The sequence below is a fragment of the Nilaparvata lugens genome, chromosome 1 (assembly GCF_014356525.2).
Source record: "Nilaparvata lugens isolate BPH chromosome 1, ASM1435652v1, whole genome shotgun sequence".
In the NCBI taxonomy this organism is placed as follows: domain Eukaryota; kingdom Metazoa; phylum Arthropoda; class Insecta; order Hemiptera; family Delphacidae; genus Nilaparvata; species Nilaparvata lugens.
This window is the reverse complement of record NC_052504.1, coordinates 19,826,095-19,842,993: the sequence shown is the minus strand read 5'-3', so window position 1 is coordinate 19,842,993 and position 16,899 is coordinate 19,826,095. Positions and strand designations below refer to the sequence as shown.

Here is a 16,899-nt window from a genome sequence, read left to right as displayed (position 1 = left end):
TTTCAAGGAATTGACATGAAGTAATTTTGAATACAAAAAAGATGAACCGGAATATTCAATATGATGTAAATTTAGTTATTAGGAAAACAGAAGACTTGTTAGATAATACGCAATGAATACATGTATAAATACAAAAATACATATAATAATACATCATAGAAACAATAATTATTGAATGATTGAGATTTCATTGAATAAATGTTGATACAAGAGGAGTAAAACGCTTTCTTTCCATACAGCAATGTTTTTGTTAGTTTGGTTCGGATCTCATACCCAGGCCATCTACTAACCAACCAACTTGAACGAATGAGTTGTGAACCAATTCACTGACATGAAATAGTAGCTGGCCTACTAAGTAATACTTGGAGATAGATTCGTTACCGTAGATTCGATTTTGCGCCAAATTCTTTAGAAAATAAACAAGCAGTAAATAACAGTCTCACAAAAATGGCGCGCCAAGGTGTGACAATTGAATGGGACTCCAGGTGATCACCGACGATAATGATCTAGAACAGACGCTGCGGCTATTATCAGATGATTTCCCATGAAACAAGACATACTTGCAGACAATGTTTCCCACAATATTCTCGAGAATAGACTATAAGTATGCAAGAAAATGAAAAAATATATAAAAAATATAGTGACTTCGAATATGAATGGATAACTCTGGTCTGTGATCAGTGGATGGTTCTAAATAATTGACTAAATGAATTACTGAATACTGTGAGAATTGTAAAAACGCGAAGGTATTATTACTTCAGAAAAGCCTTTGCACGAAATGCTCCTCAATCGTCTTGCAGAGAACCAGACACTTGAACAAGTACAGCATCCTGACATTAACAATGGACAAAACAAAAACCGCGCTCACTATGGAATCTGGCAGCAATTGGCTTCTTTTGTTCTGAAAACTAACAACTCTTTCGTTGGTACCTTCATGTATGCTAGGAGCAAGGCCTCATACAAAATACAATGTTTATACGTGTTGGGAGAGCTCCTCTGCTCTTAATGATACTTGGACGATACTTGTAAGTGGAGTCGGCACTTTGAATATGGAAAATGTTGTTGGGATGAAAACATGCAATATTTTTAAATGGAATTTTAGAGTATTACTTTTTTCTTTTAATGTGACTTGATTATATGCTTGTGTTATAATAGAGTGGATGGAGCTCAAGAGATGAACTGCAGCGGGAAATTGGGAGAATACTGAAATCGGAGGATCCTCATTGCCCGAAATCGACATTATTTAAACTACGCACTTACTTCATTACGCACTTACTTCAGTGCTCAAAATCAAAACTAGTGTAAATCAAAGTAACACATGAGGTTTAGGTTATACTACCGATTATAATGATTTTGTTATGATACCAAATACTCGAATTTAGTATAATCTATTATAATATCGGAGCTCAGCTCTCTCAACTCTAATGAGTCTTGAAAATTCATAAGCCTCTGAAATAGAGTGGTAAGTATTTCAATAGGAAATATTCCCTTTAAAATAGTCTTATTTAAAAACTCTTCAAAATTAGAGAATTTTAGATGAAAGCTTAACAATTTATTTTTCAAGTCCACAGTATAATTAAGTATTACTTTTTAAAAGATGTATTTATTGGTATCAACCACTAAATAATTAAATTATCTTAGAATATATCCCGATATTGTAATCTCAGAAGTAGATAATATAATGCATGAAACATTAGTTGTAGAATGGAATGAATAGCTTGCAAAGCCTATAGTGGTCTAGATTCAGTCTGCTATCACTGCACCAATGATGCGTTCGGTTCCAGTGCATTTAGTTTGTATCGTAATACAGCAAAAGATGAAAGATAGCATAAGATATTCCATGGTATAGGTCGTTTATAATTCAAATTTCAAGTCGATTTTTGTTAACTAAAGTCGATTACTGTCGACAACTGTCTATTATTACTATTTTGGCCGGGTGAGAGTGTAAGAACGGAAAAGTATGAGAGACTATCAGCATCCCAAACCTTCAAGAAAATGAACTATAGGCTTCAGTTAACAGTAAAATTTGGAACATAAACGCCCTATACCATGGAATATATTATTATGCTATCTTTTCTCTATGATATAACTCACCCACGCACAAGTCATATACTAATAAGTCTTATAGTCTTAATAGTCTTATAACTTATAAGGAAATCTAAAGAAAATTCAATACGGATTTTTTTAGTGGAACTCTACAAGGTTAGTCGTTTGAGCCAGTTATGTAAAGATGTACAATCTAGAATCTTTTACCTCAGATCGTCGTCAGTAATGAGCACTTTCATTAATGAGCTATCTTCAAGTGCGTACCGAGATTTAATTCCAGCTTAATAGAAAGTGATGATGAACAGAATGTTTTATAATAATTGTTACGATTGAAGCGGATAGAGTTATTTTTAATGCGGCAGTTAGCCGACCGAAGAGCCGGGTCCAGGCAACTGACGGTAAAAGTAGCCTACGTACGGAGAGCAGAGTATAAAGTATAATGGCCGTGATGTATAGTCGGGCTTGGAAAACGGACAAGCGGAGACCGGGGACAGGGGACAGGAATCGGGGAATCTCCAGGTGCAGCAGCATCCAGATCCACTCAAGCACACTATTCCTCTTGCAGAGAAGTGAGACGAAATCTCCACTGAAGAAGAGGGAAAGATACCACTATCACAGCCACCACGACCACCATCCAAACCGGTTATTATAACTTTTTCACAGTTCTATCACAGGTATAGGCAGGACGCGGAACTCTGTACAACTACTATTTATACTCTACCTATAAGAAACTCGAGTGAGTATGCCCTATGCACGTCTTGAGCTGCAGCAACTTGCAAGTTCAGTCACCAGCACCAGCCTCTGCTCTATCGCTCAATGACAATTATAACTAGTCGACTGAAAAAGTTCAATCACTTCAGGTGCTCTTTTTATAGTGGAATTACCTCAGGAATGACATTCTTGACTTTGAAAGGTAAACAACCATGGAATAGAATGAGAAGTCTAGTGTCTGGAATAGAGAGTGAAGATAAATATTTCAGTAATGAATGAGAAAAAACCATTCTTTTGTGAAATTCATAATTCTTTTATAATCGATCTAATCGATATTTAGTTGAAGATTTTTGAAGGAGTAACTACTGACAGGAAAAATGTGAGGATTATTGAATGAAATAGCACAAAAATAGAAATATCTAGATTAACACGTTTTCATGTTAAGCTACTGGCAATTTCAGATCAATGATTGAAAAATAATAATAATACAATAGCTGAGATATCAAAACAGTTGTTGCGATCAGAATATCGCATTTTAGTAATTGCGATATTCTGATCGCAACAATTTATAATCTAAATATTTTCCAATCATTAAAAAATTTTCTAAAGTTTCCACAACAAAAACTCTGGATATTCTGAAGAGATTACATAATGAGGTATATAATAAGAGATTACATTTCAGATAAGTAGAATTTTAGTATAACGACTTGTTGACTGGGATATAAAACAAAACATTGTTTGAAAGTACAGTTTATTTTCACTCATCTAACAGTTAAATGAGGAAACTGAGATATCAGCTAAAGGGGAAATAAGTGAAGCACTCCAACTCCAAATGACGAAATGACACTGGGAATGAGAGGGAAGACTTTGAAAATGAATAAGACTTGCGAGTTGAGATAATAGTGATGATTTGCTTGGAGTCGTGAGCCAACTCCACACCGAATGGCTTTGCCACCTTCATCACACAGCTTACATTATTGTGTGCAAGATGCCCAATGACAAGACAGAATGAATAGAACGAGGAGATGAGTGAATAGGAGGGAAGAGTGAGGTGTGAGGTCAGAGGTCGATGAGAAGAAGAAGAGCGAGTGATGACAAGGGAGGAGGGACTCGACTCTCCACTTGCATTCGTCGCTAAAGAAGCTGCTAATTAAATGAGGGTCGTGGGAGTGACACATTGTAAATAACCGACTCAAAAGCAGTTCTGGAATTCAACAAACACCCTCAACAAACACACACACACACACAAGTGAAAGGTGATACGAAAAGGGAATCTGATTGTCTCTCAGCTTGCAGCTACAGATCAACATAGTTAATTGAAGTGTAACCTACAACATTTTATAAAAGGAGTTATAAGACAGATAAGACAAACAGATATAATAAGACATGATAGATCACACTAAACCTGAACATAATATTGGCATACAAAACTGTGGCATCACATTACTATCATGCTGGGTTATACAACAATATTTTCCTTCTCTGTAGTTGCACCAACTTGGATTGCAAAATTTGAACAACAGTTCATGCAGGACTTCCTATATACTACCTGCAGTATATAGGAGGTCATGGTTCATCACAATGCTGAGTAGGGATGATCAGATGTACAAGACAGTTTGTCCAACAAAGATTGGAAAAGGTTGGAAAACGATTTCATTGATCAGAGATTTGTGGTCTTTACCTTTGAAACTAATTCCCTTTCCAATTTTTCATTGTTTTCCATCTTTCAAGTCGAAATAACTTTAGAGAGAAATTTGAATTGTGATTGGAATGTCAATGATCAGGAAAAATATGGACTGGAAACAATAAGGAAGAAGAGGAAAGAAAAATTGAGTCAGATAGAGAACATTTTAATATTTTGAGAAGATGACTAATGACTTTATAAATGAATACTTTATTGTCTTAATACGTCAAAATCTTCATACCAACTGCATTGTTTGAATAATGTATTGGTTTCATTGAATACATTCACTGAAATCATTATGCGATAGGCCATCAAAATGTTTTCATAAGTAATGAGCATGATTAAGAATTGAGTCCAATATAGAAACCATTTTTCCAATTCATGCTATTCTCTTTCCAAAAACTCATGCTCTTTACATTCATAATAACTTATAACAATAATAATACTACAACACTTTATTTAAAGGTTTATTAGGAGGTTGGTGCAATTTGTATTTGAGATTCATGCATCCTGTATACAAACAATACTTCTACAATCTTGACTTTGGTAAATCCCGTTTTTACCTACGACAAGTCTGTGAGGGGTGATGGGCACTTGAATGATATTCGTATGCATTTGCCGTGGGATTGAGTCGTAGAGCGTTGGGGATGAGGAGGGAGTGCCGATGCCGATTCAAGAGCAAATTTCTTTAGCAGATCCATTTCAGAAAAGCAGCTGGCGAAGAACTCAGCTAAACAGCGACAGTCGTGTGTTAAAATGCTAATAAGAAACCGGTTTGCACAGGACGAGAGGCTTAAAACCGCAAAAGGTTTCAATTTCCCAGTAATTTATGGCAGCCTGCAAGTGACCAATGCACTGAAAATCTGCGCAGACATCTAACATTGACAATATTTTTGCCTTGACATTTTTTCTGCTCTATAGAGCTCAATTCACTGTATTATACACTGTAGTACAGTCAAGATGATAAAGAATTTCAAATGAATGTCTGTTATTAATTTTTAAAGCAGAAGGATTATTAAGAAATTTAATATGAACGGATTATTGGGGAAATACGACTAAGTTTAAAAGCAATCCATATGAAGGCCAACGCCATAAAATGGTCAACTTTCACACACATTTTTGGTTTTAGTATACAACACGAAAAAATAGAATCTCTCTAAACACTTCAGACACCCATCAGCCATCACAAATCCTCCTCCATATGAGAGGGTAGCAGGTAGCTGAAATGAGAGATGTGAAAGAAATGGACTAAGACAAGGACAAGACTACTTAGCGCAGCATAAATTATGGCTGAGCAGCATACAAATTGGTGTCTATTTCAGATTAAGAACAATTTGGTGTAATTTGTAGAAGACACGGCTGTAAAAACCATGAAGTCAGCTACCAGTAGAACTCCTGTTCAACACATAGCGCTTAACACAATATCTGTCTTAAATCTCATTTTGAAATATTACTTCATTACCTCGACTGTTTCTAGTGCTCAAAATTAATACTTCACTCTCACGGATAGAATAAAACAAGTCACATAAAAGCACTGACTGATATTCTATATTTGTCTGGAACACACACTTTTGGGAAGGCTTGTGAAATGGTAATGGTTTAGGCTTATGAGTGGGTAATGAGGCTGATGATAATGAGAGATGAATGGACGATCAGTTTTTGGAGGGTTCCGAACCACCGGAAAGCGATTTTACAACTTATCATATTCAGAGGAGTTGGCTCAAGCGGTGACCCTTACAACGAAAGTAGCAGGCGCATGATTCTTAACTTATCTAAGCTTATCAGCGCGACCACTGAGTCAAACCGCTCGCCAAAACTGATTTTTTACTAAATATGTACATCACATAGTTGAATACACTATTAAAATTGAAGAATTGAGATTTATTGAACTAATTTAGTCACATATAAAAAAATATCTGCAGTATATATAAATAACAGTTAGAAAATCTAATTAATTTACTTGGTAATTATATAACCAGACTCAATATTGACAATATGATTTAAGAGTCAAAACCGTAAGGCTTTCAGAATAACGTTTGTAAAACCAGAGGCTCATTAGTTTTGGCATTCTTATTTTGTACACGAGAAAATATATTTTATCATGGCGTTCAGAAGGCTAATTGATGAAAAACAGATTCAAACAACACATAAAGAAAGGGGTTGTTATACAGCTTTCGTAATATATTTTCAAATAAGAGTGTTTCTCCCAGGCCTTTGATCATAGAGACCTTAGTATGTGTGTGACAAGAAGCTGTGAGTGTCGTACAGCAGCAACACTACTTGAAAAATGCCTTTGAATTAAGTGAAAAAGAAGGCCTAGCCCAGACTCAACTCAACACAACTCGACTCGAGCAGGGCTCTTCAGTTGTCGGCGCTGGTGATGGTCACAGAGTCAACAGCTCCTCAAGCATCCTCTGCTCTCTCGTCACTCGACGTCTCGACTCGACTAGTGCAGAGTGCACCAGCACCAACCACCCTCTCAACAGCCACCTCCAACTCGTGAAATAATGACCAACCGGAAATGGAAGAGCACACATCTGCCACAACAACCGTATCGTGATCTCATGATCACCGTGACTGTCCCGATGTGAATTACATTATCGAAAACATTCTTTCGTCCGAACGCATTCAGCACACATCATTTGAATATGCACCGTTACCGAGTGCAAACGTGGGTGTGCCCTGCCATGATACCTACAATCAGTCTTGTCTACAAAACAGTTTCAATTCAAAGTTCGCCTCATAAAATTGAAATTCTCAACACGAACCCGATTGCGTAGGGCGCTAGTCTGTGTTTCTAGATTGGAAAAATTGAGAAAACAACGCTGTACAGTAATTATAGATTCCCCTCATCAATTATACTGTATAATTTATCATGTGCTATCATTAACATTCATGAATTAACATGTAATTTGCAAAGAGTTAATTAAAGGGATTAATTATTAATGTAATTGAGATTTGACAACGATCTGAGATAACAATAGAAAATTAACAGAGCTATCAACAACAATTATGCTGAGAATCAACAGAATTAAGTGAATTCTGAATCAACAGAACTAATTATGCTAAGAATTGATAATATAATTTATTTCTATCCCGAGAATTTGACAGAATCAATCAAGATAATGTTTATGAATATTTCAATTGAGCCTTTAGTTGAAAAAGTAGTAATTTTTGGATATAACATTAATGAGAAATCAGTCATCTTAGTACTGTACTTGATTTAATCTCAATAATCACGGAGTATAGAATGTAATATATACCTGCCAATAATATATACTGTACCGTATAATATAATGTAAACAAACCTATTCATGACCTACAAAACGAAAGACAGTATTTATGATTTGTTGTTAATGAAAAAGTCTCCAGGTATTTCTCTATGTTTGTATTACTGAATACTTATGAGAATAACTGATAGCCGATCCTGCAAGTACGAAGGTATTTTTCGTTCACTTATCTCTTGGAAACATGATTTGAAGCCGCCAACAGATTATTAGAGATGATAACCCGTGACTGATTGATAATATCCTAATGGGACACGCAGCACCAACAACTCTGACGACACGGCGTGCTTGTATACAAAAATCGCCAGTTTTTTAAAGAGGAGTTTAGCAGCCGATGAGCCAACATGGCATTTCTTTAGTATTCCTTCTGGCGACGGATTTGGCTTCTACTTAAGACTTTCAAGGATACACTAATGCTATTCATTCAAATTAGCCAATTCTATTCAATTTAAGGTGCTAAAAAACCTGTTCAGTGTACGAGTTACTGAAAAAATTATATGAGAGGAAAAGAATAGAGAACATAATTCTTAAGGACCGTCATCATCAAGCTGCACAATGCTACAGTATTATAACATTATCGTAAAGTAGATGTTTATCATTGCTAGGCATGATTGAATATCAACGTATCAAACATTATAGATGTTTGGAGTATGATGCTTGATACAGCAAATTCCAACACTATTGTCGATTTTCTTATAATACCGGAATAAGAGTTCAATACTAGCCTACTGTAGTTTGTCCACAGTGAAGGAAGGATCTTTTCTCTGTGGTTTGGCGGAGTAGAAGGAGGAATTTCATATGTCAAGTATTATTATCAATGATAATAATCCACTATCCATTTTATTAGAATAGAATCCTATTGTAAAATCGAATGAATAATCTCCATTCCATGATAAAACTCCTCCCCATACTAACCACTCACTTATAATTTATGCACCAGTCCAGAGAGAAAGAGACAGATAGAGTTAAAATGCTTATTGAAGAAGCCCTTCCAACTTTGTGCGGAATGTGAACATCATTCACTAGGTAGAAAAACTACAATATGGTTCACAACACAAATCAATTGCTTGCTTCTGGTCCGCAATCATGCGATGATTTGTTGAGCTTGTCCAATACGATAAATTGAACCGTATAGGATTGCACCCATAAATCGAGCCAGAATGACTGCTGCTCTCATGACAGCCGTATGTTTTGCTAGGCTGAGATTCACAGACCTAAGAACTTCTTGCACACAGACTCATGACTGTACAGCACTATAATTAGTGCATGTTAAGTTTGTTCATATCAAACGACCACTCCACAACAGACTTTGTACACATACCTTCTAGCCAAGCCATGGATAGAAGAACAACCAACTTCCTCCAACTATCGTTCATCTTGTTAAGTTGTACGATCCGCATTCGCAATCTCCGATTCAACTAAATGAATGTCTTCAATTAAAACCACAATTAAACAATGGCTTAACTCTTAACAATCTATATACGGATATTAATGAATAATTGATAAGTACGAGTATATACAGAATTATGGACTAGTAAGCTCACAGACGAAAAGTCCGTCAATTAAATTCGCTTGAATAATAATTCCACATGAGGAAGGAGTGAACTGGATTAATAATGAAGAGCTATATGTACTGAGTAAATCAGATTGATATGGGTAGAAACTTTCATTTTCGTTTTGTCTTAATGTGGATGCTCAAATAACAATAATTTAAGAGTATGTTTTGTTTTTCCATGTTCAGACCTCAAAAGCTCTATGAATATACAGTAACAATATTACCCATTATAGTTACTAATATAGTTATAGGGTAATGTAGTTACTGTAAATGAGTACTATAAGATAAACGTGTTTATAAGTTAGTACTTTTAATTACTTTTGATAAAAAGAAATGGTTATGGCATGTTTTGGGAGAAGAACATGAGAATAATGTAGGTCTACTTGAAAGTACTGTAATGTCATGTTGACTTGCGCTTACACGTACAGGAAATTGAATGAGACGTGGAAGAGAGTAATATAAGTAACATAAATAATGGATCCGAGTTTGGAAAACGTTGAGAAAGTAAAACTCCAGGAAGACGTGGAACTATGAAATGAGCAGAGATTTACCACTGCCATTGTAGCTACATGTGCAATGTACAGTGTATTCAACTATTCATGTACTTTGCAAATAAACTTCAACAGCAACTTCATATGCATAGTGATGTTTATTCATCCACATTTGAAGAATGTTTGCTAGACAATGTAAGAACGAGAACTTGCACAATTATGTAGATTTCTTATGGAATAAAAAATTGAATGATATCACTAAAGCATACTTCTCTATCCTGGAAATTCTAGTATCTAGATCTAGTCTATTCAAACGAATCAAACGGCAATGAGTGAGCAAGAGCTCCATTTTTTCAATCAGTTTCCTGACAAAACCCAGTTTTTGATTGTCAAGGAAATTGTTGCCACGTTTCTGACCTGCTTTTTGTTTAATGTGACCAATTAATGAATCTAAATTGGATGAAAGCTTTATGTGATTTCCGTTGTTTTTCAAATCCGCCTCAATCATGAAAATTCAACTTTTTATCTATATTAGCGGAATCGTTGTTCTTATCAATTCATTTTCTTCAGTCTCCAGATCAACTTATCTACAACAATTTATTGTACTTCACTTTGAGAAAACTGAATTAATTTAATTACCAATTGAGTGGATAAGATAACTCTATTGATGAGAGCAGTATCTCAATATTGAGTTCGAACACAATGTTCGAGCGTAGTAACTACGCTCGTTAGAGATGTTTCAGATTGGGTTCCGAACGATCAGGAAGTGATTTTGAAGTTCATAGCATTTTTGAAGCTCAAGCAGCCACCCTTCCACCCTTCTAGACGACCGATAATACGAAGAAAACAATGGAATAGTTCTTTGCACTCAGTTATAGGATCTTCACAGCAATTTGATTCAGTCCAACCCTTTTAAAGCTAGATTTCCGCAATGTTAATGAGAGTTAATAAGGTTCTGAGTGAGTTCAAGGCAGATACTATCCCATCCCATGGCTATTGTGATGATTCTCTCACGCTCATACAAATAATAGATTGTTATGGCCTACCACATAGGTATAATTACTCTGTTTACTAGAGCAAGACAGACAATTCAAATATTCTCGTTCTTATCATCACCACCTTCAGGAATGGAAGTTTTCTGTTGGTTTGAAATTGATGATACATTTTGTAAATTACTCTTTCATATATCAACGAGTGTATGTATCAAACAACTCAATTCAAGAAGTTTAAAAAATAGAGGAAAAATTTATTGTATCAAGATTCAAGTCTTGTTATAAATATATTGGAGATTCGTTTAATGGATGAGATTTCTTCCTCTCTCATGTTTATATTTTTAAATTACATATTAGGCCTATTACATTTTCTATTCTCACCAACGTTTACGAAGTACCTATTTCGCCTAAGTTTTCTATTCTCATACTACTATACTATAAAACGAATAAAGTTGGCATAATGATAAAAATTGATGTCTATACGTGGCATTACTTGCATTTCGTTTGAGAGGTCTCAGAAAATCTAGACGGCGAGAGACATCTAACTTCAAAAGAACGCTTCCAATTTGTAGATGGAATTACAGAGCATCTCAATTTCCAGCATCTTAATTCAATTTCTTATCACCTTCATTACTTATTGAAATATCATAAGTGAATGATTGAATTTTTTAAAATAATTACTCCTTCAGCTTATTTTTATTTCACTATTGAAAACTATTATCCTGTAAGCCTAGATCTCATGCCTATTATATTTTACAAATCCCATATAACAGGCCCACTTTGGCAACTGACCTACTCATTTCAAATGATCTTACTATCCAACAAACGAATCTCCAACCACAAAACAAACATTTACCAAAATGTCATTCAACAACTAATTTGAATTGAGATGTGAATTGCTCATTTTTCATTGCTGAAGCAATTTCATAAGTTCAGTATCAAAAGGCCATACACTCAAAGTATATTTTTCTATTTTCAAAGTATATTCAGATCCGTTTAATTGAATTCATTCTTATTGTACATACCGACTGTACTTAAAAATTATACTATCACCAAATCTACTTTAATACTATTACGAGTACTTCAAAACATTGCCTTATTGTATGACAAATTGAAGACTGATGAGAAATTCGTTTCACAAGTTCAGTACTGAAACACTACCATACTGTTATATGACAAATTGAAGACTGATCGGAAATTCGTTTCACAAATTCCGTAAATAGTTATTGGCTCTTGGGTTTTTATGTTTTACAAGTAAGATCCTTTCCCTTTTACTCCATCCTAATGAAAGTTGGATCATAGTCACCACAAATTCGATTCAGATGAATATCACCACATAAAAAAATCCCAAGGAGAAATTCTTAAAACTTTCTACATTTGAATAATTCAATTAGACCGCATCTGAAAAAGGAAATTCGAATGAAATAGGGTTCGTTTATAGACCCAAAAAATGTAGAACGAAAACACGTGTCAAAAACATACAGGTTTAGGGCAATAACAGACGAGAATAAAAACATCCAATTAAAGCGACTGGATTTCTCTGCTATCCGGTTTTTTATCTGCAACTGTTGAATTAATGGAAGCCTCGCTACTGTCGATAATATTAAAGTATTTACGGTAATCATCAACTCGATCAAAGTATCAATGTAGCTCTCTTCTTTTTATATCTCTGTTCAGTAGGTACAGCTCTCGTGAGTTATCCATCTTTTATTGACCAACCAGTTGTCCAAAAGTTACAAAAATCTCTTGTGGTCTGAAGAATGTTGTTCTTTATCATCTTTATGATGACACGATGACTGAATAAGAAATTATGCTGAGTGAGAAACGATTCTACTGATGTGGAAGTGGACAGGCGAGCTCTCCCAAGGCAATTTAAATCCAAGCCTTGTCTATACCGACGCGGGATCATTGTGGGAAGCGGGAGTGGACGGGAGAGAATAAAATAATATTCTTCTCTAAAATTCTTCTAATCAACCAGATAAGATAACAGACACAACCAGAGGAACCAGACGACCCACGAAAAACGTTCAATCTGGGTGAGGTCAGTGAAGGCACATAATCCCATTTCGGACTGCAATTCTTGGAAGAGGTCCTAGAACCTACAGAACCTACAGCTTCTATCAATTATTTTCATTTCATACTAAACTAATAATGTAACTCCATGATGGAGATTAAATAACATCATCTTACTTGTAGAAAGTTGCTTTTGTGAATAAATAAATAAGAAAATCCGATCCATGGACTGTGGCGAAGACACCTAAGTAGTATGTTGGAGTAACTTCCAATATCGACGAACGGACGTCAACATAAACTGTTGACTAAAAATGAGCTTACAGTACAAAAAGCTGAAAATCCATTTCAATTAAAAATAGAGAGAAGAGACTGAAGAGATTCGACGACGTAATCAGTAGAGTATACCTTATCATATTGATATAATTCTTGAATATTATTGTTATGTTGCGATTGGATGACATTTTTATACATATATGATATATAGCTGGTAGCCTAGTGGAAAAATCAAGTGAATGTGTCATCATTTATTTTTATTATTATTATTTTTAGTAGTATTATTTTTTTTGTATTAGCAGTGTACTGTTATCAAAATGTTTTGTTTTTATTTTTGTAGATACTCCCATATGCGGTCAAGCTTTGAAGCTTTGCATATGTGTAATTTAATCAGAAGGATTCATTAATATTAATTTTCAATTGTTATTATTTGGTGTATTGTATTATACAGGGAGTATTGGTGTATTGTATTATTCATGTATTGTAATGAGGGAGGAAAGAAAAGCAAGGATGGTAATGGAAGCAAGACCGGAGGGACGTCGAGGCAGGGGACGACCACGGATGGAATGGAGCGAGTATGTGGCGAGTATCGCGGTTGGAAAGGGAAAGACAATGACAGACGTTAGGAGGATGGCCCAGGATAGAGTTCAATATAAGAAATGGCTGGAGGCACCCGACGCTTAGCGGCATAAGGGGAAGGAAAAGAAGAAGAAGAAGAAGAGAAGTATTGTATTATTACAAATTATTGTATTATGAATTTTTCTGATAAATAAAATCATTATTTCATTATCAATGACAAAGATTTACCGGAACATTAAAAATCTCAACAATAGTGTTATTATGATTTCAGGGTCCTTTGAGCTAATTTGTCCCCCTGGAAACCCCCAGTTCAAATTGAGTGGTTGATGAATGGAAGCGTTTTCAAGCAAGTACTGGTAATGTCGATGTCGATGCACTCTGCGGTGTCCATGTTCCTCGATGGCTGAATTCCTTTCCTTAAAAATGAGCAACAACTTCCCACGGCCGAGGGGAAACGGCCAACTAAGAAATGAGATGAGCGAGAGAGACAGACGATGCTAAGTTGATTGCGGCTCTTTTTCTAGCAGTAGAGTACAGAGCGGCCACCCGCTTATCAATTAGGCCTCCACTACTGCACTCTCCTCATCTGGTGATTCACTTTTCGCCTTCCCGTTGAAGAACTTACGATAACTTCATTAGGCAGAAGACGGTGATTGGACACAAAATCACGAAACCAATATAGCATAGGATTCAAGTTTTTATTGACGAATTAATCAACTCACCACAAATTATATTAGATTCTTCAATCTCACCGATTCTATTTATTTTTTGCGATGCTCATCATTCGAGTGACTCAGCACTACTGGAAGACTAGACAGGTTGATGATTTAAAGGGAGAGGAAGATGAGGGGTGGTGGATGATGCAATTTCGGGATGACATCGAACTTGACGAGGAAAAACAACATCAGGCTGACATGTTTAGCTCTAGTCTCTATATATTTTGGAGTACCATACTACCATTATATTAAAAATACCCCCCTGACTTTTCCAGACAACATATCTATTGAGGATCTAGTTCGTGACAAAGCATTTTTTGTTTTGATTTGCTATTGAAAGATTCTTGGAAATTCTTTCTAGTGCTAACGGGGTAGCATACCAAAGAAATAGCTGTGCACAATAGAGACCAAAACTATTCTTCTACCCTCCTTTCTCAATACTCTACACAAACAATGAAATCTGAAAACCATACTACTGCACTGCACTCCCTTCATTGGGAGCACTCAAACCAACTGTATTATAATAATTTTCAAAAAATAGTTTGTAAGTATGAGTGAAAATATGGTTATTATGGTATGGTAGGGACCATTCAGACTAGATAGCCTACTACACAATTTAAATTCTCATCATTTTCCATTACAGTAGTTCAAATTTTAAATGAAAATATATAGGTAACTTACTTCTTTTTCCATAGTTCAAATTTCCTTTTCCTTACATTATTTTCCATTAGCCTAGTTCAAATTTTAAATGGAAAAATGAAAATATATAACTTACTTCAAAATAAAAACTTCGTTTTTGATCATGACAAGATCAGAAACCATGGAAAGAGCTATCAATGTTTGAATTAATATTGTTCAATGACTATAATAAAGTTCATCAACTAGCAATAGCAATTTTTTTGAGATTGAAATAATTCTTCATTGTTCAATAGATAAGTAATCGTCGTCGACTATCAAATTGTAAGTTTGAAGTCATCAACAATCACTGCATTTGGTTTAATTTAATAGAATAGGAACAGAATTTATTCGAATAGAATCTAGTTCTATTCTTTCCAAATTTAGCAAACTTAGACGTGAATTGTTTGTGATTGATGTCAACTAGTGCTGTCATTTAATTTGGTTAAATTTATCAAATGTTAATATACACCCCTCTATTGTGAGGTCCATGTTATAATGGCAGTATTTGATTGACATTGGTGTTGCTATCCTTGTCTATCAATCGATAAAGTAGATAATTGTATGTTAAAATGCTTACACCTCTGACTGACTAGAAAACTAGCTTTAGATGATAAGATCAGATTATATGATCTAATAAGTAGATGCATATAGTTTTCTGGTGTGGGGGCTGGTGGAAGTTTAAAAATAAGAGTGTGCTCACATTGAACGCGTACCGTATAATATGTGCGAGTGCACGTCAGATCATCCATGAGCCGAAAAACAAAATTTGAAAAGTGTCATTGAAACACGTTATGACTTGCATGTTGCTGTTCACACTGAACGTAACCAGCAAAAGTGCAAGCGTCCGGTGTGAGGCTTCCTATTACTCTTTACAGATTTTATTTCTCATAATATGCATGCTTGATAATGCATAAATAAGCTTGCACTTGCACATATAAGCATTCAATCAAGGTTAATCGATCCAGGGATAAACTCGTGAGACCGTGACTGTATTATTAGCTAGAGACGATCAGACAGAATTTTCGTCAGTTCATCTCATCTATGCTCAGCAAATTCATGTAAATAAAAATGATTAAATTTTAATAATGTTATATGAAATATGTTGCTCACCGATTCCAAAATTATAGATGAAAAGAATCCTCTTGTTAGCACAAACAATGTAACTTACTTCGCAATATATACACAATACACTAGTTTACAGATTGTACGATAATATTCAACAGGTACATGTAGAGGTAATCATGAAGTTTAGTAAAGTTCAGCAGCATGAGGGAATACCGCACATTTTATGATTCACAAAATTAGCTTAGTTTCTGCTGAACATAACTAATAAACAATAAAAAATAACTAACGCCGCGTGTCTAACCTCTCACATCAAACTTATCACGATTCAAGACACTTCCATGAAGCACAATCCGAATTCTTCGTGTTGTTTTCACTGTTGTGTTTGTTGTTTCTGTTTTCAACAGTTCAAGTTCGGACAACACAAAACTCTGGAGTCAGGAGTACCAACAAAAAGTCTAGAATTTCCCTTGGGAGACAGCAGTCTAGTTTTCCCTCCACTTCCTCCATCCATTTTTGTCTGCGAATTTTCAAATAATTTTTGGACTTGGTCGTTGTACAATATTATTATTAGAAAACATCCAACTAGAAACGAATATTGATTAGGTACATAAGACATGTACATTTATATTATTTTAATATGTTTAAAACTTAATGATACTTTAATTTATTATAACTATTCCTGTTACAGAGTATTGTAACCAAGTCACAGATCAATACATACATTAATGTATTCTGTGCTGTATGTAATGTTAACTTTACAGTAAATATTAGGCTATCTCTATTCTTATTAAGATCATCATCAGTTTTAA

General features: G+C 35.0%; 1 long non-coding RNA gene across 1 annotated transcript in view; it reads right to left on the bottom strand.

Moving 5' to 3' along the window:
- The window catches only part of LOC120349905, a 59,285-nt gene extending 42,782 nt beyond the window's left edge, over positions 1 to 16,503 (bottom strand). Inside the window, exon 1 of the long non-coding RNA XR_005570502.1 lies at positions 16,136 to 16,503. This is a non-coding gene — a long non-coding RNA (uncharacterized LOC120349905). The remainder of the gene's footprint in view (positions 1 to 16,135) is intronic.
- Between the last annotated feature and the right edge of the window lie 396 nt (positions 16,504 to 16,899).